Raw genomic sequence first — 25208 nt, 5'->3', positions numbered from 1 at the left:
TCTCCTTGTGACCAAAGTGCTGTGTACACAGATGATAAACATTTTTCAATAAAATGCAATTGAACTTAAAAACTTTTATGCATGAAAACATAACAATGGATTGAAAGGCAACCCACACAATGGCAGAAAATATGGGCAAATCATATTTCTAATAAGGGATTAATACTTAGGATATATAAAGTACTCCTACAACTCAAGGACAAAAAACAAACAACCCAGTTCAAAAGTGGGCAAACAACTCAAAATGACATTCCTCCAAAGAAGATATGTAGATGGCAAATAAGCACATGAGAAGATGCTCAACATCATGAATAATTATGGAAGTGCAAATCAAAACCACGATGAGATACTGCTTCACTCTCATTAGGATGAGTATTATTGAAAAACAAAAAATAAACAAGCAATAAAAACCCAAGACAGAAGATAGTAAGTGTTGGTGAGGATGTGGAAAAAATGGAATCCTTGTGTGTTATGGATGGGAATGTAATATGCTGCAGCCACAGTGGAGAATAGTATGGTGGTCCTCAAAAAATTAAACATAGCATTACCAGATGATCTAGCTAGATCTGGGAGTGTGCCCAAAAGAATTGAAAGCATTTATCCAACAGATGAATGGATAAGCAAAATGTAGTATATGTATATAATGGAATATTATTCTGCCTTAAAAAGGAATTCTGATACATGCTACAACACGGATAAACTTTGAAGATATTATGTTAGGTGAAATAAGCCAGACATAAAAGGACAAATATTTTATGTTTCTATTTATATGATGAACCTACAGTATTCAAATTCATAGAGAGAGAAATTAGAATAGTGATTACCAGCAGCTGGGGGAAGGAAGGAATGTGGAGTTATTTTAAAATTTAATTTAATTTTTATTTTTTGTTGAGATGAGGCCTTGCTATGTTGTCCAGGCTGGTCTCAAACTCCTGGGGTCAAGCAATCTGCCCACCTCAGCCTCCCAAAGTGTTGGGATTATAGGCATGAGTCACCTTCCCCAGCAGAATGTGAGAGTCATTGTTAAGGGTGTATAGAGTTTCAGTTTAGAGGGATGGAAAAGTTCTAGAATTGAGGGTGGTAACTGCTGCACAACAATGTGACATACCTAATGCCATAGAGTTATACACTTGAAAATGATATAATCGTAAATTTTAAGTTATGCATATTTTACCACAACACAAAAATGAAAAGAAATGCAATTGCACCTAACTGCAATCTAGAAGACATCTTTAGTGCTCTGGGTAGTCTCTGGAGTGGTGGTGTAACATAATGGGTTAAGTACCCTCATTCCCAAGACAATCAGCCATAAAACTGAATCCAGGCTTGTCACTTCTGAGTTGTGTAACCTTGGGCAGGTAACTGACTTCACTGAGCCTCACTCTCCCTAGCTCTGGAATTGGCACAACAACAATTGTAAAAAGCCCATGGGGCTGGTTATGAGGACAAGGATTGCAAAAACCTTAACAAAGTGTCTGGACTATAGCAAGCCTTTGGTGACCTAAAGCTATCATGATTTCACGTATTTTACATATGCTAAATAATAAGGACAATTTATGGAGTTTCTCAATGAGTTCTTTGCCTCCTGGGCTATCATCTGGGATGGAATCTCTGTGCAATTATCCATTTTCATGGACGTATGGAGTCTGAATATCTTCAGTTTGCTTTAGCCTCACTCCCCCATCATCTGCCTAATGGACTCAGATCTGCAAAAGATGAGTGAACGAGACAGGTGAGGCTTGTCAGCCATCCTTGGCAGAGATCCATGACAGGGATATAATTTAGCAGCCAATTTTATATTGTACGTTCTTGCCAGCATGAGCACACTGCAGCCTTGGCCCTCATGTGTCTTTGTGTACACTGGGGTTCATGATATTTGGGGGGTGTTTTGTAATATGATTAAGCCAGAGGCTACACGGGGTATCATTTAATTAGGACAGATGTGTCTGCATTCCATTTAAGAGGCTGTTTCTGATCTTGCTACACAATTCCACAGAGCATATCTGAGGGTAGAGTTCCTTTCGAACTCTGCAGGAGGTTTGTTCTTAGACAAGCATCCCAGCTCTTGGAACATGAACAGAAACTGAGCCCTTTTGGGATCATTAACTAGTGTGGGTTAAAAAAAAATCTAGCGTCATGATATAGTAGCAAAGTGGAAAAGCTTGTCTTAAATATGGAAAAGAATGTATTGATCAGCCTTTACTTATTAGGAATTTGGGCAAATTTAATCATTCTGAAGTTTACCTCTGTGATATCTATGAAGTATGGGTTACTTTTATAAGTAAATGAATCAGATAAATAAGGTAGTCTAGGTAAATGTTTAACCCATGTTTGAGAATTAGCTATATTTTAAAAAGATTTGACTGGGCCAGTTTCCAGGAATTCCCCAAAACTCTTTATTCTAGCCAAATTTGTCTTAATCTTCTTCCCTACCCCCTATAATCCCCCACTCCCCAATTTGTTTTCTGCCATGCTATTTTATTATATGCCTTTGTTCATTAGACAGGAAAGCCATTTCCTCTCTCTTCTAATGCCAACTAAGTTATATAACATTGACAGAGTATCTAGTATGTGTCAGAGGCTGTGTAAAACACTTAGGCCACAGGGAGAATGAGGCACAGGGAAAGATCATAGCAGGGGTTAAGAAAATGGACTTTGGTGTTAGATGAACATGGGTTTGAATCCTGAATCTAACACATAATGGCTGTGTCGGGAAACATTCTTAATCTCTTTGAGCCTCAGATTTCCAATGCATAAAAGGTAAAGGATTCTCATATCTTGTCCAGAGGATTGCTATAGAAATCAAAATATATTTATTAAGCAGGTATTTCTAGTTGCAGGGGTCAGATGCCGAACTCAAAATGGCATAATACAAAAAAAGGCTATAATGGCTAATATAACTTACAGGTCTAGTAATAGACTTCAGGTATAGCTGAGTCCAGGGGACTTAACGTTACCAAGATTCTGCCTCTTTTTCCATCTCCAGATTTGGTTTCTTTATTGGCTTCATTCTCAAGCGGCTTCTCCAGGTTTACGTGATTATCCTTATAGCTAGTAACCACAGCAGAAAGTGATCTTCTCCTTCCCAATAGTTCCAGAAAAACTGGATAAGTATGTATTTTTTTGGATAAGTATGTGTCATCCCTGGCCAATGACTATAGTCAGGGAGATAGAATATATCAAGAAGTCCAGCCTGGGTCACTTGACAAGTGACCTAATCCATATAGACTATAAGTGTGTGTGTTTTGAGGTAGGGGCTTGTGGTAGTGAGAGTACAAGAAGTTCCTCAAAATAAAATTTGGATTGTATTTCCAAAAGAAGGGGAAATGGATGCCAGCAAATAAAAATCTGGTGTCCACCAGAGCAGGTTATCATAAAAGCCGTCATATAAGAATGTTTGTTCAACCCCATTAAAAAGTGGGCAAAGGACATGAACAGACATTTTTCAAAAGAAGACATACATGCAGCCAACAAGCATATGAAAAAAAGATCACTATCATTGATCATTAGAGAAATGCAAATCAAAACCACAATGAGCTACCATCTCACACCAGTCAGAATGGCTGTTATTAAAAAGTAAAAAAATAACAGATGCTGGTGAGGTTGTGTAGGGAATGCTGGTGGAGGTGTAAATTAGTTCAACCATTGTGGAAAGCAGTGTGGTAATTCCTCAAAGAGCTAAAAACAGAACTACCATTTAATCCAGCAATCCCATTACTGGATATATACCCAAAGGAATATAAATCATTCTACCATAAAGACACATGAATGTATATGTTCATTGCAGCACTATTCACAATAGCAAAGACATGGAATTAATCTGAATGCCCATCAATGGCAGATTGGATAAAGAAAATATGATACGTATACACTGCAGAATACTATGCAGCCATAAAAAACAATGAGATCATGTTCTTTGCAGAAACATGGATGGAGTTGGAGGCCATTATCCTTAGCAAACAAACACAGGAACAGAAAACCAAATACTGCATGTTCTCACTTATAAGTGGGAGCTAAATAATTAGAACACATGGACACATAGAGGGAAACAACAGACACTGAGGCCTACTTGAGGATGGAGGGTGGATCAGAAAAAATACTATTGGGTACTAGGCTTAGTACCTGGGTGATGAAATAATCTTTATAACAAACTTCCGTGACACAAATTTACCTATATAATAAACCTGCACATATACCCCTGGAACTAATTATTATAATTATTACTTCAAAAGGATTAAAATGAAAATAATGGTCAGGTATCCCATTACAAATGAGAGAATAAGTGGTACATTAGAAGAAATTGGGGTTGTTACTGATGGCATACCAATAGCAGTTGGACTAGATGCTGAGTAAAAGTGACTGAAAACACTTCAAGAACTGTTTGTTCCTGAACAGTTCTTGAAGGTTATCATTGGATGATGGTACAGGGCAACAACAAATGCCCATAACAATGGCTATTCAGGAAATATGTTCTTTTGTAATCATGGAGGAGTCTCTGACTACTTTAGAAATATATGACCCTCTACTAGGATAGACTACTTAATAAATTCATTGATTCCTTAAAAAAGCCAGATTTCTGAAGTCCTCTTATGTTTCTATAGTGTCCTTCCCAGTATTCTGCACATTGGTGGGCATGCAAAAAGGAGCTCAGTGAATGTACACACTTGTTGATTAGGTGCAAAAAAAAAAAAAACTCCAATTAATGTACATTTACAAATGCATCTCATTTATCAATTAACACCAGCTCTAACATCAGGTCCAGCACTTTGTTAGCCATTTTTTTTTTCCATTTCAGGCACATGTACTAGAAAAATACATTTGTTTTCTTTGGAAATATTTTCCTGTTCATATTTTACTAAGTTAGACTGGCCTTATCCTTACTGATCCAAATTAGTGCAATATTACAGCATACACACTCTTGAATACCTATTCCTTTGTTCTCACACTATTCAAAAGCTATTTTCTTAGTTTAGTTTTCCAAAACGTGATTATTTCCAGCTCTTCCATTTTAAGCTCAAGTATCTTTTAAATAAACCATGATAAAGATAAATGCCTTGCATATCAACTCATAAAGACAAACACCTCAATTTCAGACTTTATTCTGTTTATAGCCAAAAATTTGGTATTGAATATTCTTATTATTTATAATCCCATTATGTCCCCAAGACATTGAGTCATGTAATGTTTTGGGCTGATTTTCTTTCTCGCTTTTCCTTTTTCTTCTATTAGTGCAGTAAAATCAGTATCTCAGCCTTTGAAAAATGTGTTTCAGGATCTATTTCATTTAAGAAGGTCATATGATAAGCAGGAAATATAAACACTTTTTTAATCAAAATCTTTTTATGTTTGCAGTGAACTTTTAATAAGTTCAATCCATTGTTTTCCATCCATCATGCCTTAAGGAATATGTTCTGCTTGATTTATGATGCACAAGTTTATTATTTTCCTAAGTTATAATCAGTTCCTACAAGGTGCTCTGGTTAATTAGGAAACAATTTTATCATTTGATTTTCTATTTAGGAATCCTTAACTCATTTTTTGCTGTGCATTTCCAGAGACCATGGCTACTATTTGGCAGGTTTTTCACCCTCTTTTGGTGCTTATTCTTTTGTTCTCTACCTGATGCTAAGCCTTGCTCTATCACCTTAAAAACATCTCCTTAACTGGCTTCCTATCACTATCACCATCCTTCCTCCCACAACTACATTTTGTAGTGCTAGGGGTTTTCCCAAGGGGCTAATCAAACATTTATTGGCTAAGTTTGAGAAAAAAATCTTTAGAGGATATCACAATACCTAAAACAGTTGTGTAAAGAAACATTTACACACACATACACACACACACATTAAAATGTTTATTTATTTTTTAGCTAACTGTTCAGCTTGCCTAGAAAATCCATAGGATTTTTTTAAAAATGAAGACATTAGTTTTATTTAAATCATACCTGGCATAATTTGTGATCCATCCAGGAGATTGGGCAAAAACTTACAAAAATTTTTTTTAGAGCAGAAGTCTCTTTGGAAAAGGGTAGAAAGGGAGACTAGTTGGGTGATTCCTTACTTCAAAACGTTTTCAAGCACCATGTGAGTGGCAAGGATGGAGTTAGGGCCACTTGAATGCATAAGAGTAATTTTTTCTCGAATCAGAAAAATGTCTATAAAATACAAAGATCTGATCCTGATACAGTTATTTTTAAAAATTGTTATCTCTTCAACAATATCCTCTCTTTACCACTCAGGAAAAAGGATATTGGTAGCTGAGAAATATTCTGACCATTTCTACAACTGTTTTGTATCTTTATGTCATGTTTAGCCTTAACTACATGGAAATATTATTTATGTTAAAGAGATTATAAAAGCATCACAATATGTATTGGTGAGGAATGTAACATTAAGCACTCCCATGCACTGATAATACATCCTGTATTGGGCAATGACATTATAGTTTTTATGGATGCCTAAAGTGACCAGCAGGCTCTATTTTCTTGGGCAAGCAAATGGCCCATATAATAACAGTATGTAATACCTCCCCAGACAAATAATTTATGTTTATTGTGGGAATTCATTTTACTGGTCATCTAGGCCATGAAGATAAAGAAGAGGCTAACACAATCAATACTATCTTAGCTATGGCTGGTGATAATTGGACACAATTTACTTGCTTTTTATCAGTCAAAATGAATAGGTTGACCACTCTGATTTTGCTAGGATCATTCTGGCACAAACTAGATTGCATGGAGAATATGAAACTAACAGTGGATTGGGTATACTCAGAAAACAGTGGGAAAGTAAACTTAAGGATCGGCTAAGGGTTTTTTGTTTCTTTGTTTTGAGACAGAGTCTCAGTTCATCTCCCAGGCTGGAGTGCGGTGGTGCAATCTCAGCTCACTGCAAAACCTCCTCCTCCCAGGTTCAAGTGACTCTCCTGCCTCAGCCTCCTGAGTAGCTGGGATTACAGGCGTGTGCCACCATACCCAGCTAATTTTTTTCTATTTTTAGTAGAGACAGGGTTTCACCATGTTGCCCAGGCTGGTCTCAAACTCCTGGGCTCTAGAGATCCACTTGCCTCCGCCTCCTAAAGTGCTGGGATTACCAGGCATGAGCTACTGTGCCCTGCCAATCCCATAGATTTTTTAAAAAAGCTTTATCGAGGTATACTTTGCAAATCATAAAATGCACTTATTTTAAGTGTATAATTTAATGATTTTTAGTAATGTACAGTTGTGTGACCATTACAACACTCTAAGTTTTGAATATTTTTATTACCCCCAAAGGAGATGCCAATTTGCAGTTACTCCTTGTTTCCACACTCATCCTCAGGCAGCCATTAGTCTACTTTCTGATTCTGTAGATTTGCCTTTTATGAACATTTTATATAAATTGAATCACAAAATATGTGGTCTTTGTATGTGGCTTCTTTCACTTAACATAATAGTTTTGGAGTCCACACACATTTTAGCATTTGTCAATACTTAGTTCATTTTTATAGTATTCCATTGTATGACTATGTCACATTTTGTTTATCCATTCACCAACTGATAGATGTTTGAGTTGCTTCCACTTTTCAACTGTTATGAATAATGCTTGCATGAACATTTGTGTGCAAGCCATTATGTATACATATGTTTTCAGTTCTCTTGGTTAGATACCCGGGAGTGATTTTTACTGTCATATGGTAAATTTATGTTTAACATTTTAAGAAACTTCCACACTGTTTTCCAAAGAGGCTGCACTATTTTATCTACTTACTAGCAATGTATGAGGGTTCTGGTTTCTCCACATCCTTGTCAACACTTGTTATTTATGTCTTTTTTTTTATAATTATTCTTACATGTGTGTGTGACATGGTATGCCACAAGAGTTTGGTGGGCGTTCATTCTCAGCCATGCATCATTCTAGTGTTCTTCAGACAACTGCTGAATATCTATTATGTACCAGCCCCAATACTAGGCACCACATATAACAAAGAAGAATGAAACAACATCCTTAACACCAAGGAGTTCATAGACTACCAGCAATACAAAAGTACTAGATGTATTTCATTGTCGGCCTTATCCTTGAAGCTTTCTAAATAATATGTCCACCTCCTTCCATGACCACAGTCACTGGAGGTTGGTCTGGAGATGGACACCTGACTCAAAGGTGACCACTGCATTGGTTGGCTACCTACCTATGACTTCTAAAGCGCTTCTCAAAGTCAAATAAGTTTACTTAGATGCTCATGCAGAGAGGTTATCATCAAAGATGGGCACTAGAGTAGACAAGTCATGTAACCTAGGATCTGAAGTTACCACTGCTGCGCTATGTTATATAAGATGAGTAGGCAGAGGAAGCCAGGTGAGAGAAAGATGAAGGACCTGACTCTGAGATGCATAAATGAGAAAAGCCACATAGAGAAATCTTGGTTATTCTGCTCAGAGAAATCTTGGTTATTCTGCTCGCCATGCTCTGGTTTGCGTAATGTCCAACTAAATTTCATTTCTACTTTTTGGAGTCTGTGAGGTTGCTGTAGCATTACAACTAACTCTCACCTTCCATTTTCATTTGAGTTACTTTGAGTAGGGTGTGCTGCTGATAATCAAAAGAGCCTTCAGTGTGAGCCAAGAGCTTACGCCTGTAATCCCAGCACTTTGGGAGGTGTAGGTGGGCGGATTACTTGAGGCCAGGAGTTTGCGACCAGCCTGGCCGACAGGGCGAAACCCCGTCTCTACTAAAAGTACAAAAATTAGCTGGGCATGGTGTCGCGTGCCTGTAGTCCCAGCTACTCTGGTGGATGAGGCACGAGAATTGCTTGAACCGGGAGGCTCAGGTTGCAGTGAGCTGAGATGGTGCCACTACACTCCAGCATGTGCAACAGTGCAAAACTGTGTGTGTGTATTTTTTTTTAAAAGAGCTTTGAGAGAACCGTTATAATGCTAGTTCATAAGTCTTTCCAACCTGTCCTTATTTATCACTTTTTTTCTTTCTGACTGTGGACCTACAGATAGCATTTAATTTTCCATCTTAGTAAAGGTAAGGGGTGAAATGTGTAAGCCAAATCACCAGACCACTTACTTCTTCTCTTCTCAAATTTCATACTCCATATGATTTAAAAATAATTAGTAATGTAACCCAAATACTTGTCTATTATTAATTCGACCAACTTGTGAACTGCCCACACATTCCAGGCACTGTACATACTGCTGGGAAAAAGTGGCAAATAAGAGGAGGTCCCCAGCGAGCCCCCAGTGAGCTTACATTCCCATAGGTGGTAGCTTGAGTCACAGTAAGTTACATAAAAGGATTAAAAATGTTGTGGATAGTTCACAAAAGGGATACAAGAGATGATATTATTGTACTTTATCAGGCACATGATGATGTTATTTCTCTTGTGAATGATGCTGTGATGAAAATGGCTGCCTGGAGCCGATCGTTTCCCCAGGGTCTGAAGAGTAAATTACGGTAAAAATGAGCAAAAGTAATTCACCTACAACAAGCAGAGAGACTTAATTGAAGGCAATAAAATCCCAGAATGGTGGCCCCAGGGGAAAAAAAGAAAATCCAAAAGCAAAAAAATCTCTCCAAGTTTCTAAATTAATTGCAAAGATCCAGGGCGAGGGTTACCCCTAACTCTGACTCCACAGAAACCGACTGGAGAGTCCACAGAACCCCGAGATTTTTTCACAGACACCCCAACCTGGAGACGCAGGCATACCAAGAGGTCTCATTGTCTTTGTTCTCCTTACCAAAGCGCATTTGAAATGGTGCTGGGAAAGCGGTGAATTGGAAGTAACGGATCCCGCTGCCTCTCTGAGGAAGAGAAAAATCCCATGACCGGATTTGAGGAAACAAACGGAAGTCTAAGTGCACCCACTTCCGGAGTGGGCACCGCTCCTCAGGTAATTTAACCACGGCTCAGGGAGTCTAATGACAGCCCTGCATGGCTTCCGCTAGCCTCTGTGGGAAAACGGAGGTGTGGACAGTCTTCCCCTGGCACATTTGGGCCATAGCCTTGAAGGGAAAGATTTGAAAGCTATAAGGTGGGAGAAAAAATAAAATAAAAACAAACCTCACACCAACTCCAGGACTATGGAAAAATGGCAGAGTTTCCACCAAGGGAAACATGAATACCAAGTGAGAACGTGAGCAGAAGCTTACCTGTCAATGCCAACTGTGCCCATCCCTCCTGGGCCACCTCATTACAGATCAGGTTATGCCATGCCTCCGTCTTGGGAGAAAATGGTAAGAGCAGTAGGCTAGGAGTCAGCCGAACTAACTGTCCTCCCAGCTAGCTGACCTCGTTTGTGAAATAGGGCACACGAATGCAATCATGATCCTAAGCTCCCTTAAGCTCTAAAAGAATAATATAGTGTAGTGATTCTGTCTAAAAAACGCTGACAAAGAATGCATCTACTTCCTAGTAAATTCTACAGCTGGAAGGAAGTTTCTAGAGGCACCTTAGCACTGACTTCAGTACCCATCACTCCACAACTCAAGGATGGAAACCTTGAACGTCTGAATTTGCTGACCTGCTTGTGATGAGGTGAGAGAAAAGGCCTTTTTTTTTTTTTTTTTTTTTTTTGACATGGAGTGTTGCTCTGTGGCTCAGGCTGGAGTGCAGTGGCCCGATCTTAGCTCACTGCAACCTATGCCTCCCGGGTTCAAGCGATTCTCCTGCCTCAGCCCCCCAAGTAGCTGGGATTACAGGCACCCACCCACCAGGCTCAGCTAATTTTTGTATTTTTAGTAGAGATCGTGTTTCACCATGTTGGCCAGGCTGGTTTCGAACTCCTGACCTCAAGTGATCCACCCACCTCAGCCTCCCAAAGTGCTGAGATTACAGGTGTGAGCCACCGTGCCCGGCCGCAAAGGGCTTTTAATAAATGATGCTCCTTAATCTTTGGTATGTTACTCAAATAACCACCAGTGAATGGAATTACAATCTTTGGGCAGTTTAGCAAGATTCTTTATAGCAAGCTTGGCTCCTACCAGCGGACTATTACTCTAAAAACACTCTGGGAGCAATTACACACTCAGTAACCCCTCATTAAGTAGCAATTTTATCTAACCTTACCCGTTTCCTTTTGAGTGTGAGAGTGAAGGGAGAAATGAATTAAAGCACATCAAGAAGCTCTGTATGCTCTTGGCTTGGACGGTATGGTGAGCAGCAGGGGGGCATAATATATGCAGTAGCGCCATGCAGAAGTTGGGGGAGGAGAGATTTTGGTTAACACTTCCCACTCTCCCACCGCCCACACTTCAAATCAGTCCGAATTCCAGTGCTGTCAGAGAAAAGGGGAGGTGTGCGAGGGAAATAAGGACTTGCTATCACTGGTCCCATTTCAAATGGTAAATTCATGTAGTATTAATCCTGTTTCAGAGTTGGGGGTATAACTCAAAGCTAGAAACAGCTGAGAAACAGCATGAGACAGAATCCCTTGAGAAGGAGGTGATCAGCTATTTCTCTCTTCTCATTTCATCTTAATTCTTGATGGCAAGATTTTTTAAAATTTCCTAAACAGGCCTACGTTAATTTATAAACGAATTATGCCCATGTAATAGGTGCTGAAACAAATGCATACAAGATATAGGGAGATAAAATAGATCCAGAAGTAGAAGACCTCAGAATAATACACTAAACTAATTTTTACAGATATCTTTTTTCCTGTATAATGATTCCAAATTACCTAATGACAAGTTTGTTTTCCTTTTTTTCTCCTGTTTTATTTTCCCTGTTTGCTTTCTTTATTTCTGGCCACTGAAAACATGAATAATGTTAATAAAGAATATTCCTAGGGTCCCTCCCCTCTCTCCCTTAATTCTGGAATCTGCTTCCATTCTCCTTGCCCATAGTACTGGAATGTTTGTTATCAATAATCATGAGATATAATAAGTGACATTTCTTTATTTTATTTTATTTTATTTTTGAGACAGAGTTTCGCTCTTGTCCCCCAGGCTGGAGTGCAATGGCGCGATCTTGGCTCACTGCAACCTCTGTCTGCCGGGTTCAAGTGATTCTCCTGCCTCAGCCTCCCGAGTAGCTGGGATTACAGGCACCCACCACCAGGCCCGGCTAATCTTTGTATTTTTAGTAGAGAAGGGGTTTTCACTACGTTGGACAGGCAGCATTTTTTTCTTAATGGCGTGTGGGTAAGGTCTTGGTAAGGAAAAAACTAAATTTTAGTTTTATGACATTTTTTCAGATCACTTGTTTTTAGAGTCATCTAGTATGAGAGGCTATACAGTGCATGGAGCCAGGCTACCTGTCCCTTCCTGTCCCAGCACTACCACTTGCCACTCTGCCCCTGTTTTCACCTTTGCAAAACAGAGATGAGACTAGTTGCTAACTCCTATAGATTTACCTGTAGAAAGAACCTAAAACCTAGCACAAAGTATGTCTTCACTGAAAGTGAACTATAGAATTCACTTCTCCAACCAACATTTCTTGAGGCCCTGCTGCCACAGGAATTGTTACAGACATGTTTAAAGATACGGAGAACTAGAACCTTGCTTTTAAGAAACTTTTTTTTCAAGTAAAAAAATCTCAGGAATATTCGTTCATTTTATCAAACACGGGTGTGGTGGCTCATGCCTGTAACTCCAGCACTTTTGGTGGCCAAGGTGGAAGGATCACCTGAGCTCAGGAGTTCAAGACCAGCCTAGACAACACAGTGAGAGCCCATCTCTAAAAAAAAAAAAAAAAAAAAAAAAAAAATCAGCCAGGAAGTGTGGGGGTGTGCATACCTGTAGTCCCAGCTACTCGAGAGGCTGAGGTGGGAGAATGCTTGAGCCTGGGAAGTAGAGGCTGTAGTGAGCTCTGATCATGCCACTGCTCTCCAACCTGGGTGACAGAGTGAGACCCCATCTTAAGAGCAAACAAAACCAAACCAAACCTGACATGTCAGACTGCATAGTATTCTGCAATTCAGTTAATCTGTTGTTTAATTAGATTGTTGGTTGTTCTCTTTTCAGCTGTGGATGTAGCTGTTGTGAACATTGTTGGAGTGGTCATTCTTCTATGTTACTTACATGTTTGCATACTGTTCTGTTTTTGAAAAATATTTCCAGGGATGTTTTGATAACTGTTTCCAGATTAGGGGTGCATACCTAATTTGATTTCTTAGTGAATACAAACTATTTCAGGATACCATCCATGATCCCTTCTACTTTCTCTCAATTTTCTTTTAGACATCCGTTGTGGACTCTTCTTTTTTGCCCTTTGCTGGATGGTAGGTGGAGGGCAGTTATCAGAGCTGCAGAGAAGGAAATAACCTGTCTGGCATCAGACACTGATCCTGTTACCATCTAATCCACACAGGTGAGATCATAGCCCAGTCCACTCCAGATACTAAGAACATTCTGGATTCTCTAGTTGAGAGAAATACTATAGCCAAAGATTCACAACTGAGTGTCAAGTCATACTTCTTGTTCGTCTTCAAATTTCACTTCTTGATTATTGTCATGTGACTTTGTCACCTGATTTGAGTTGCTAGGTTCCTGACTGCCCGCTGTGTGTGAGTCACTGCTTTGGGTCTCAGTTGAGCAACTCTGTTTCGATGGTGGTTCTGTCTTGTCCTCTAGGCTTTGTAGGGCCTGGTCCTGTGCTCTCCCCTTAACTAGTTATCTAGATCCTGCCCCTGCCCTTTGGTTTACCCTGACTGCCCATTTTGCACCATGGGTTCAGGCTCATCTCTATCTGACTTGAAATGAGAAAAATGAAATAACCAAGTTACTTCTTCTCTCCTTGCGCTGGTTATCTATTGCTATGTAATCTATTACCCTGAAACCTAGTGACTTAAAGAAACAATAATTATTTTATCTTTCCTATTTTCTATGGATCAGTACTTTTGGGAAGGGCTCAGGTGAGAAGTTCTGGATTGGGGTCTGTCATGCATTTGAAGTCAAAAGATGGCTAAGGTGGGAGCTGCTGGGGGCTCACCCCGCATTTCTCTCTCTGTAGTCTCATGGCTTCCCTATGTGGTCCCTGAATGGGCTAGGTTGGGCTTCCTCACAACATGGTATCCTCAAAGCAGTGGAAGTGCTTACATGGGGGCCCAGGGCTCCCACATCAGTGTTCTGGTGAAAAGGGCAGAAACAGAATTTTATGACCGAACTTTGCAAGTAGTGTTTTGTTCGCCATACTCAATAGGTTGAAAACAGTCACAAAACCTAGCCCATATTTAAGAGGGGGGACTTAAATTTCAATTCTTGATGGGGCATGTGGCCATCTTTGGAAAATATAATCTGTAACAGCCCTCTACTAGATACTCTTCTCCAGTTTCCCTCCAACGTGACAGCTAATATCTTTGGAAAAGTGGATGGGCAAAAGAGACTATGTCTTCTCACCTCAGAGGAATGCCTGTTCATCTGTAAAACCAGATCAAATGCCCCTCCATCCTCTCTGAGGCCTGCCTTAACTCTCCATAGTGCTGTTTCTTCTTCTGAGCTATAAAATAACAAAATTGCTGGGCGCAGTGGCTCACGCCTGTAATCCCAGCACTTTGGGAGGCCGAGGCGGGTGGATCATGAGGTCAGGAGATTGAGACCATCCTGGCTAACACGGTGAAACCCCGTCTCTACTAAAAATACAAAAAATTAGCCAGGCGTGGTGGCGGGTGCCTATAGTCCCAGCTACTCAGGAGGCTGAGGCAGGAGAATGGCGTGAATCCGGGAGGCAGAGCTTGCAGTGAGCCGAGATAGCACCACTGCACTCCAGCCTGGGCGACAGTGCGAGACTCCGTCTCAAAAAAAATAATAAATAAATAAAAATAAAATAAAATAAATTAACAAAATTCTGGCCTAGTGCCTTATATTTTACAGATCACACTGTAAAATATTTCACTTTGTATCTTTATTCATTCTGTATTAGTGTGTGTTTCTTTTACCTATGAGCAGGAATCCTGTATTACAAACTTGGCATTCTTTCCCACCCCTACTGGCACCCTAGCATTGAGACCCAAAGTGGTTCTCAGGGATATCTCTTGAATAAATGAATAAATGAATGAAAATAAAATACAAGTCAAAGAATAGGAAATTACACTGAAAAAATCATAATTAACCAGGTAAACTTGGCTTTTTTTTCTACTTTTAAGTTCAGGGGCACATGTGCAGGTTTGTTACATGAGTAAATTGTGTGTCTCTGAGGCTAGGTGTACAAATGATCCTGTCGCCGAGATAGTGATCATAGTACCGAATAGGTAGCCTTCCAACCCACAGCCCCCACCTACTCCGCCCCCTCAAGCAGTCCCCAGTGTCTACTGTTCCCATCTTTCTGTCCCTGTGTATTCAATGTTTAGCTTCCACTTATAAGTGAGAACATGTGGCATTTGGTTTAAACTTGGCTTTTAAATGCCTGTCTTTAAAATTGCTGTGGGCTTCAGATGTGCTTGTATTTTGGTAGGTAGTGGCCTAGTCAAAAAATTGCAACTCTCCTCAAAGATAGGAGCTCACCAGAGATACCTGCTATTTATTCTGAATGTCCCTTGGACCGTATTGCCTTTTATGCTCAGCAGACCAGTTAAAAGCAGAGTTGTTGACAGACCAAAGTGTAAATTAAAGGGCTGGGATACATCATTAGACATATGGTCTCCTAGGAATTGAGATTTTCCTGTAGTAGGTGGAATTTGTAACACTCTGGCCTCTAGGACCATATGGTTGTATTTAAGAGATGCCAGCAGAAATAAATACTTGACTTTTAGTACAAGATTCTTTTTTGCTGGTCCTCCCCCACAGCCTCAGAGAAGTTTCCTGCTGTAAAATCTAAAAGCTCAACATTAATAATTGGTTTAAATCCTTTTACCAATTTGTTAGTGATAATTTGACGCTGTGTATGGAATAGGCTAGACAAGGGCTATCCCTACTGAGGGTCAGTGACCCTAGGCTGATCCATGAGGTAGGCAAGTAGCATGATCTATGCTATGTAACTCTGGAGTCAGCAACAGCTGATTGGATTGGGCTGATTCCTGACCTAGGACAACTACTCAAGCTAGCACTTTAAGAGCTAGCCTGGCTTTATAAAATCTACCCTTAAGTAGAATAAAACAAAGAAACAAAAAGGAACTTTAACAAAGTGACAAAAACAAGACTACAACAACATTAGAAAAATTAAATACTTAGGCATACATTTGACAAAAGAAGTTCAAAACTTGTGCACTGAAAGCCACAAAACATTGCTGGGAGAAATGTAAGAATATGTAAATAAATGGAGAGATATACTCTTTCATGGATTGAAAGACAATATTATTAAGGTGACAATTCTCTCCAAATTAATCTATAGGTTCCATGCAATCTCGGCCAAAATCCCAACAGGCTGTTTTGTTTAATAGTCTAAAATACTTTGAAAATGAGGAGCAGATTTGGAGGACAAACAATACCCAATGTTACAAATTATTTTAAAACTACAGTAGTCAAAATAGTATGGAATTAGTACCAAGACAGACAAATAGGTCAATAGAACAGAATAGAGATTGCATAAATAGACCTACACATATTTGGTTAATAGATTTTTGATAAAAGCAATTCAAAGGATAGTCTTTCCAACTAATGGTGCTGAAACAGTTGTATATTCATATATGACAAAATGGACTCCAATCCATAACTCATGCCATATATAAAAATTAGCTAAAAATGAACCATACACCTAAATATGAAAGCAAAAATTATAAAAGTTGTATAAGAAAACAGTCAAAAATCTTAGTGGCCTTGAGTTAAACAAACTATGTTTGCTATAACACCAAAAGCACATGCCATAATAAATCTGATAAACTGGACTTTATCAAAACTAAAAACATCTGCTCTTTAAAAGACATTGGTGTGAGAATGAAACGATAAACCACAGACTAGAAGAAGATATTTGCAAATCACATCTCTGAGAAAGGATTTATATCCAAAATATATAAAGAAATCTCAAAACACATTAGTAAGAAAAGATCAACCCAATAGAAAAATGAACAAAAGATTTGAACAGATATCTCCCCAAAGATGTGTGGAAGGCAGATAAGCACTTGAAAAGATGCTCAACATCATTATTCATTGGGAAAATGCAAATTGAAATCACAAGTAAATACCATCACACCTATTAGCATGGCTAAAGCTGCAAGTATTAACATACCAAGTGTTGGTGGATGTGTGGAACAAATGGAACTCTCACACATGGCTGATGGGAATGTAAAATGGTACAACAGTTTGGCAGTTTCTACAAAATGTAAATATGCAGTTACTAAGTGATTTAGCTGCCTCATTTCAGGTATCTACTAACCAAAATGAAAGGATATGTCTATTTGGAAATTGTAAACAAATATTCATAGTGTTTTATTCATAACAGCCCCAAACTGAAAACAATCTAAATAGTTATAAACAGGTAAATGGCTGAAAAAATTGTTGTTTATCCCCACAAAGGAATACTACTCAGCTGTAAAAAGTAATGGACATAGAAAATATCATAGATAAATCTCAAAATCAGTATGCTGGGTAAAAAAAACAAAAACAGTGAAAAGGAGTGACTGTATGATTCCTTTTAGAAGACATTCTAGGAAATGCAACCTAATTTCTAGCAGCAGAAAACAGATCAGCAATTGCATGTGTACAGGGAATGGGGGTGGGGGGGTGGGGAAGGGCAGACGAGTGGGTTGAAAAAGGTTCAGGAAATTTTGGTAGTGACAGATATCTTCATTCTTCTGATTGTGATGATAGATTTGTGGGTATATACATATGTCCAAACTATGAAAATTAATTTTATTTATTTATTTATTTATTTAGAGACAGAGTCTTGCTCTGTTGCCCAGGCTGGAGTGCAGTGGCACTGTCTTGGCTCACTTCAACCTCTGCCTCCTGGGTTCAAGCAATGCTCCTATCTCAGTCTCCTGAGTAGCTGGGATTACAGGCATGTACTACTGTGCCCCGCTAATTTTTGTGTTTTCAGTAGAGACAGAGTTTCGCCATGTTGGCTACGCTGGTCTCAAACTCCTGACCTCAAGTGATCTGCCTGCCTCGGCCTCCCAAAGTGCTGGGATTACACTGTGCTCAACCTCAAACTGAATTTTAAATATGTCAATTATACCTTAACAAAGCTATGAAAGAAAGAGAGAAAGGAAGAAGGAAGCAACCAAGGAAGAAAGGAAAGAAGGAAGGAAGGAACCCAAGAGAAGCAGAGACCAACAGCACCTGGGTCATGCTAACAGCAGAGCTCTAGAAAAGTGATTCCCATTGAGGAGGCCACAGGATAACCAACCAGATGGCTAGATCCTCCTTGGATCCTGAATAAGCCACAGTTCAATGCTGGTGAAGACTGACAATCAAGCTGACTAATCTTTACCTGAGATTTCTGTTTCCCTCACTGCCATGTGTATCCCCACACCTTCTCAAATTATGAGAAATAGCTTCAGTACAGTCCAGAGGGACTGATTTAGCAGGTATTCTGTCTGCTTTACCGCTTTCACATGAACACATCTTTCATGGGCTTATTTGCCACCTAAACTGAAACTGAAATTTAGTTTTTCCTTTCACCTCTCTCTTTTCATTTGAGAAGTATCTCCGTCTTTCTAGTTTGTCTAGCCAGTATCTAGACTGAGACATTTGTGACTCCTCACTCTGAGTTTTCAGGTCAACCTGTAAACTTGGAGAGAGAAGGGAAAGAGAGACAGACAGACAGACAGACAGACAGACATACACACACACACGCACACACAGACAGCACTCCCTGGCTTCCTTTGACGTCTATACGTCCAAGCTGGCTGTTCTGTCATGCACATTTACTTGCTGTTGCATGAGACTAGTGGTACCAAACTGAGAGCTACTGGATGGCAGGGACTGTGTTTTGTTTATCTTTGTGCTTAGTATAGTAACTACCATAGGTGGGTGCTCAATACATGATTATTGAGTGAATTATTTGAAATTGGAGAAGACATTGCTTCACGTTAAGCGACAGGAAGAGTTTCTATTCTGACTTTTTAAGCCAGGCTGTTTCTACAATGGGCAAGAATTATTTTTATGTAAACCAAGTGAATTAGTCACAACTCTTTCAGTTGCAAGTTATCTCATTTACTCATTTCATAAATATCTCTTGAGTACCTACTATGTTCCAGCCACCATTTCAGGTATAGCTATGAATAAATAGACAAAATATCTCTGCCTTCATGGAGTTTACATTTTAGTTTGGTGAGGCAGAAAGTAAATAAGATAATTAACAAAAATATATAATGTGTTAGATGGGATAAGTGCTTTGAAAAAAAATAATAAATGAGGGAAGGAACTTAGGCAGTGCCAGGGTGTGGTGAGGGTTATAATTTTATAGAGGATAAATAAGAGAAGCTCTATACACAATTTGGAGGACTTGCTTTCAACTTGAGCTACTTAAAAAACAAAGGGAATTTATGAGTTCACATAAATGTAAAGGATCCACCCCTAGCACAGTTGGATGTAGAGCTTGAAGTGAAGCTTTCTGAAATCTAGAATATCTCTTTTCATCTTTTGGCTTTGCTTTCTTTTCCTTGGCTTCAACCTCTAGCTGATTCTCTCCCAGTGACAATATGGCTGCTAGATTTAAAACAGCACAACTAAGAAGCCCTAGGGAAAACAGAGATTATCTTCTCCAGTGCTTCCAACAAATGTCCTGATGTTGAGTCTCATCATCTCATTGGTCTGGCTTGGATCATATGGAACTGGGAATACACTGATGATCCAGGCTCAGTCAGGTGTCTGCCCATGGGGGAGAGCTAGGAAAGTGGGGTCTGCTCACCCAAATTATAGAGAGTAAAGTGGGGGTGGGGGATCCCACAGATAGGAAATGTGCCATTATCAGCAAACAGAGGTTAGGTGCGGGACAGGCAGTCACAACAAATGACCCCCAGCCCAGCATTTGGTTGGAGAGGAGAGACGCTGCTGACTGAGGCTCACCAAGCATCTGCCATGCATAAACGGAAAGAGCAGCCATAGGTCAGAGCCACAGTGAAGCTCTGGCTTAGTGTAAACTTCTGCTTTACTGGGCATTAGCCTGAGGCTGCTTGCACATGACCCTTCCCCATGTGCAAGCATGCCATGTTAAGAATGTTTAATCCTCAGGACCTCAGAGAAATTTGTTTCCAGTGATGCTGTTTATTTTTTTGCTTTTATTTGTTTATTTTTTTAAAGACAAGGTCTCCCTCTGTTGCCCAGGCTGGAGTGCAGTGGTGTGATCATAGCTCACTGTAACCCTGAACTCCTGGGCTCGAGCTATCTTCCTTCCTCAGCCTCCCAAGTAGCTGACACTATAAGCATGTACTACCACACCTGGCTAAAGGTGATATTGTTGAAATGAAAACTTAGCTGTATCTGAGGGAAGGGATATGTGTTATATTTGTAGAGGATTGATGTCAGGGACAGACTGTTTACAATGAATTCCCTAATGAATCACTTCTGGGATGATTTCCAGGTGTAGAGGTAAGAACGTGAAGTGAGAGGGCTGAGGTTCCATAATCCTTGCATTTTTCTACTTTCAAAAGACAGGAGATTGGCTGGGCACAGTGGCTCATGCCTGTAATCCCAGCACTTTGGGAGGCCGAGGCAGGTGGATCACCTGAGGTCAGGAGTTCGAGGCCAGCCTGGTCAACATGGTGAGACCCCCATCTCTACTAAAAATACAAAAATTAGCTAGGTGTGCTGGTACACACCTGTAATCCCAGCTGCTATGGAGGCTGAGGCAGGAGAATTGCTTGAATCTGGGAGGTGGAAGTTGCAATGAGCTGAGATCGCACCACTGCACTCCAGCCTGGGCAACACAGCAAGACTCTGTCTTGAAAAAAAAAAAAAGACAGGACAGCACAGTGGTTAAGGACATGGCTTTGGAGTTGGAGAGATCAGGGTTAAAAGCCCAGCTCTGCTACTTCTATTGACTTTGGTTTACCTCCCTGCCTCTGTTTTCTCATCTGTAAGATGAAATGGCCTAACATCAATACTATATGGTTCTTGAATGGATACATATAAAGTCAAGTCTTGCCTCTTAGTTGTTATAATCATCAAATGTATGGCCAGACAAATGGCCACATCAGGAATTATCCACATGGTATTATTTGGGACAGTAAAGGCATGTACTGAAAAGCATTTCCGCCACAAACCTGCTTTGGGTTATAAGGTTCCCATGTCCTTTTGTACTTTTGGTTTAAGATACCAAGGTTTGTTTAATTATATTCTGGGAAATTTTGAAGGTTCTAAGGTTGTACTTCAAGGACCACTAAAGAAGGGAAAGGGTGGGGGGATCAAATAGTCCTTGGGGGCCCCTCACCTGCTACTTCCAGTAGATAAATTTTATTTTTATCTGTTTTACAAGCTGATTCCACATGAGAATTTCTTTGACAAAGAGTTCTGTGGCTGAAGAAAAAAGTTTGGACAGTGCTGCATCAAGGCATTGAAGCTTCTATTAAAAAACATCATGATGTCCTGAACTATGATCTTAACTTAAAAAAAAAAGAAAGAAAACATCATGATGTCATATGGAAAGGCACTGGGTTGTTTTGCTTGAAGGAGAAAAACCACAGAAGGGATGGTGCCAACTCTCTTCATGTATTTGAAAAGTCGCCAAGTGGCCCAGAGAATCAACTAGAGGCAGATTTCAGCTTGATGGAGAGAGGAGAAAGATGTTTCTAGCAATTCAAGCTCTTCTTCCAGCAATCATTTTAGGGGCAATGGTACACTGCTGTCCCTGGAGATGTCCCAGCAAAGGCCTTAGCCTGTCAAGTACAATACCAAGGAGATTCCATCAAGAGCAGCATGATAGACTGTGACTGCCAAGATTACATCCCAACTCTAAAATTCTGTGATCTGGAGTAATGCATTATGGTGTTACACCCCAGTGAATGTCTTGTTAAAATTTTATCACCTATGTTATAGATTCTAAGAGTATGGCCTCAAAAGAATGTGCCATAGGACACTTTTGTTTTGAACTAATTGGAGATTTACAGACAAGTTCAGAAAATAGTAAAAAACTATTTCATTACCCCTCAACCATCTTCCCTTAATGTTAACATCTTACATTACCATAGTACAATAATCAGAACCAGGAAATTAACATTGGTAGGATACTATTAGCAAAATTAAATATGCTATTTGAATTATATCAGTTTTTTCACTAAAGTCTTTCACTAAAGTCTCATTCCAACATGAGAAATCTGGTTCTTATTATCTACAATATGTTATTTGATTACTGCTAGTAGAAACTACATATGGTAGTTTAAGATTTATTAATGCATACCCTTGTGAGAAATTGACTTCCTGATTAGTTTATACCCCTATTATCCAGAATCAAAGAATTTAGAGCTGGAATGTAATGTCTATAATCACAGTCCATCTTTTACTGTTGAGGGAATCTCCTTGCTATTGTTCTTGAGAGCCCATCTTTTTGGGAAATTTTCCCTTCCCAAAAAAAGGGAACTTTTTGGCATGATTTTTCATTAAGAACAATATTGTTATTCATTCAACAGACATGTATTTGGCACTTATCTACAGATGTGTGTCAGGCACTAGGAATACAGAAATAATAGATATAGCTCTTGCCTTCTAGAAATTTGTAGTCTAGCAAGAGGTAGGTGTAAATGAACAATTATAGTAGAGTAGAATGTGGGATTGGGAAGAGAAAGCATATAATAACACTGTATGGGCTACGTGCTATGGTAGGTATAAATACTACAGGAACACAGAGTGAGTACCTCACCCCTCTTGAAGTATCATGAAGACTTTCTGGAGATGATGGCTGAGTCAAGTCCAGAGGGACTGAATCCCTAGACTCAATTTATCCAGCATCTCCTCCAAATCTTCCAACTACAAGGAATCTAATTCTGAAAGTGACCAGAGGATCTACTTATCAATTCAATGAGCTAGTGATATGGTTTGGTGTGTCCCCACCCAAATCTCATCTTGAATTCTAGTTCCTATAATCCACATGTGTTGTGAGAGGCACCTGGTGGGAGGTAGATGCGTCATGGGGGTGGTTACCTCCATGCTGTTCTTCTTATAATGAGTGAGTTCTCATAAGATCTAATGGTTTTATAAGGGGTTTTCCCCCTCCTTCGCCGTGCACTTCTGCTTGCTGCCACCATGTGAAGAAGGTTTGCTTCCCCTTCCACCATGATTGTAAGTTTCCTGAGGCTTCCCCAGCCCTGCAGAACTGTGAGTCAATTAAACCTCTTTCCTTTATAAATTACCCAGTCTTGGGTACCTCTTGATTGCAGCATGAGAATGGACTAATACAGCTAGTATATTATGCTTGTAGGGTTCTCCACTAAGGTGCTTTTGCTTATTATTTCATTGGCTCCTCAGAATAGCCTTGGCAGATCTGTAGAACAAATATTTGGGCTGCTGTGTGGAGAAAAACTGTAAGAGGGCGAGAGCAGAAGTCATGGTTCAGGCCAGAGATGATGAGTCTCAGTTTCCTCATCTGTGAGATAAGGAGTGGTAGTACCTATCTCACAGGATAAATGTGAGAATTAGAGATAATATATATAGTGTGACCATGCAATAAAACTATGGCTGCCACTGTCAATATACATATGTCAGAGTCCCAGCAGGAAACAGATGGTGCACTCAAATTACAATAATTCAAAGAGGGTTTAATGAAAGGATTATTTTCAAAGCTGTTGGCAATGTTTAGGGAAACCCACAAAGAATGGTGTAGCACCCCAGGTATTATAAGAGAGCAGTTACCAGAGCCAGGAAGGAAAGCTCCAACAGAGAGGGAGGTCATGAGAGGAGTCATGATGGTTGGTTAAGGGGTGAAGGGACCTCGTTCCTCCCTCCCTCCCTCTGCTGCCAGTGTTACTCACTCACCAAACCCAACCAGATGCTAGAGCATCCAAAACCTATTGTTTCGTCCATTCAAGTCAGCCTCTTGGGACAGAAAGCAGTGTTTCTAGAGTGGCTTTAGAGGGACAAGTGGAAGGTGTGTGTTTCAACTCATGAGGCAAATGGAGAAAGTCTCAGAGAAGGGTAATTTGCTGGGAAGATACCTCGAGAAGGGTTCACTGCACATCCCCAGCTCGCTTGTCAGTACGCCTTCCATTGCCCTGGCTATTGGCCTGTCTTTTAATTGGAAGTTTCTGTGGACATTTGTTGTTTTCTCTGCCAGCCTCCACTCTCCTTTCTTCTAGCAAAAATATCTGCTTTTCTTATAGGGATCCATTCCCCCACTACTCTCAATCTGTCTGCTCCAGTGGGATTTGTATCCCAAGATGAACATGTGACCAAGGCCCAAGTCAATCAGCATGGCCTATTCTTCCGGCCATTGTAATTGGTTCATGATTAAGCACATGGCTGCATTAGAAGTCGTGAGACACTGTGAGTCTCTCATTAAGAATAGAGGGAGAGGGAGAGAAGAGCTGATGCTTTCGTTTTACCAACCAGAGTGATAATCTTGAGCCTGAAAATGAAACCAACGTAGCAAAAAAGAGACCTGAGATCCCTGAACGTGGGATCTTCTAAATGTGCTATCTTCAGCTGTGCCTGAGGATAGCACCACCACTAAACTCTGTTGTTAAGTAGGCCAAAAATTTTTGTTTTCAGTTAATTTGTGTTGTGTTTGATTTTCTGTTACACCAAAAAGAGTCTGGACACAGTTCTTTTGTTGTAGATAATAAGTTTAATACAAATCTGAGTTCAAAAATAAATCTAAGGCAGGGTCATAGTTCTTAGAGGCTGTTCCATATATCCTGTAATCCTGTACTGTACTATACTGTATTCCATGAAAGAACAGTGTTAGTTATGTTCTAGCATAACATAAAGGCAATTGATATGGTAATCAGCTGTAAATGTAATAACAAGACAGTTGAGATTTGTGTTTTAAAACACATTCTTGCACAATTTCTTCCCCATTAAATTCATACAAAAAGCTGAAGTTAGAAATCAAGATTGATATCACATATCTGCTGAGTGGTTGTCTGGGTAGAAAATGAAAATCGTGCTAGAAGTTAAAATCCTCTATTTGACTGAATTGACAAAATAGTAAAATTCCAATTGATCTAATTCCCGGTGGCCAGTGATTTTACTTTTCTTAACAAAAACTATGATTTGTAAATTAGGAAGCTCTCTCTCAATCACTGATCAGCTGTTCTTGTTTAAATGCCTAAATTTCATGCTTCTCAGAGTAGGAGATTTAAAAGAATAAGAATTTAAAAATGTCTCTATATCAATATTCTTAAATTTCAGCTAATTAAATTTTAGAATGCAAGGAGCATTTTTAAAAACATGACTAAAATTAAAAATTCTAGA

The 25208-nt window shown here is 39.6% G+C and overlaps 2 long non-coding RNA genes across 2 annotated transcripts in view; one reads left to right on the top strand and one right to left on the bottom strand.

Moving 5' to 3' along the window:
• Window positions 1-9832, bottom strand: part of LOC129143631 (uncharacterized) — a 45393-nt gene extending 35561 nt beyond the window's left edge. The window contains exon 1 of the long non-coding RNA XR_008547276.1: window positions 9725-9832. This is a non-coding gene — a long non-coding RNA (uncharacterized LOC129143631). The remainder of the gene's footprint in view (window positions 1-9724) is intronic.
• LOC129143630 (uncharacterized) overlaps window positions 9730-25208 on the top strand; it is a 145913-nt gene continuing 130434 nt past the window's right edge. Inside the window, exons 1-3 of the long non-coding RNA XR_008547275.1 lie at window positions 9730-9877; window positions 10400-10521; window positions 13167-13296. This is a non-coding gene — a long non-coding RNA (uncharacterized LOC129143630). The remainder of the gene's footprint in view (window positions 9878-10399; window positions 10522-13166; window positions 13297-25208) is intronic.

The sequence above is a fragment of the Pan troglodytes genome, chromosome 2 (assembly GCF_028858775.2).
Source record: "Pan troglodytes isolate AG18354 chromosome 2, NHGRI_mPanTro3-v2.0_pri, whole genome shotgun sequence".
NCBI lineage: Eukaryota > Metazoa > Chordata > Mammalia > Primates > Hominidae > Pan > Pan troglodytes.
This window is presented reverse-complemented; position numbering and strand designations above follow the sequence as displayed.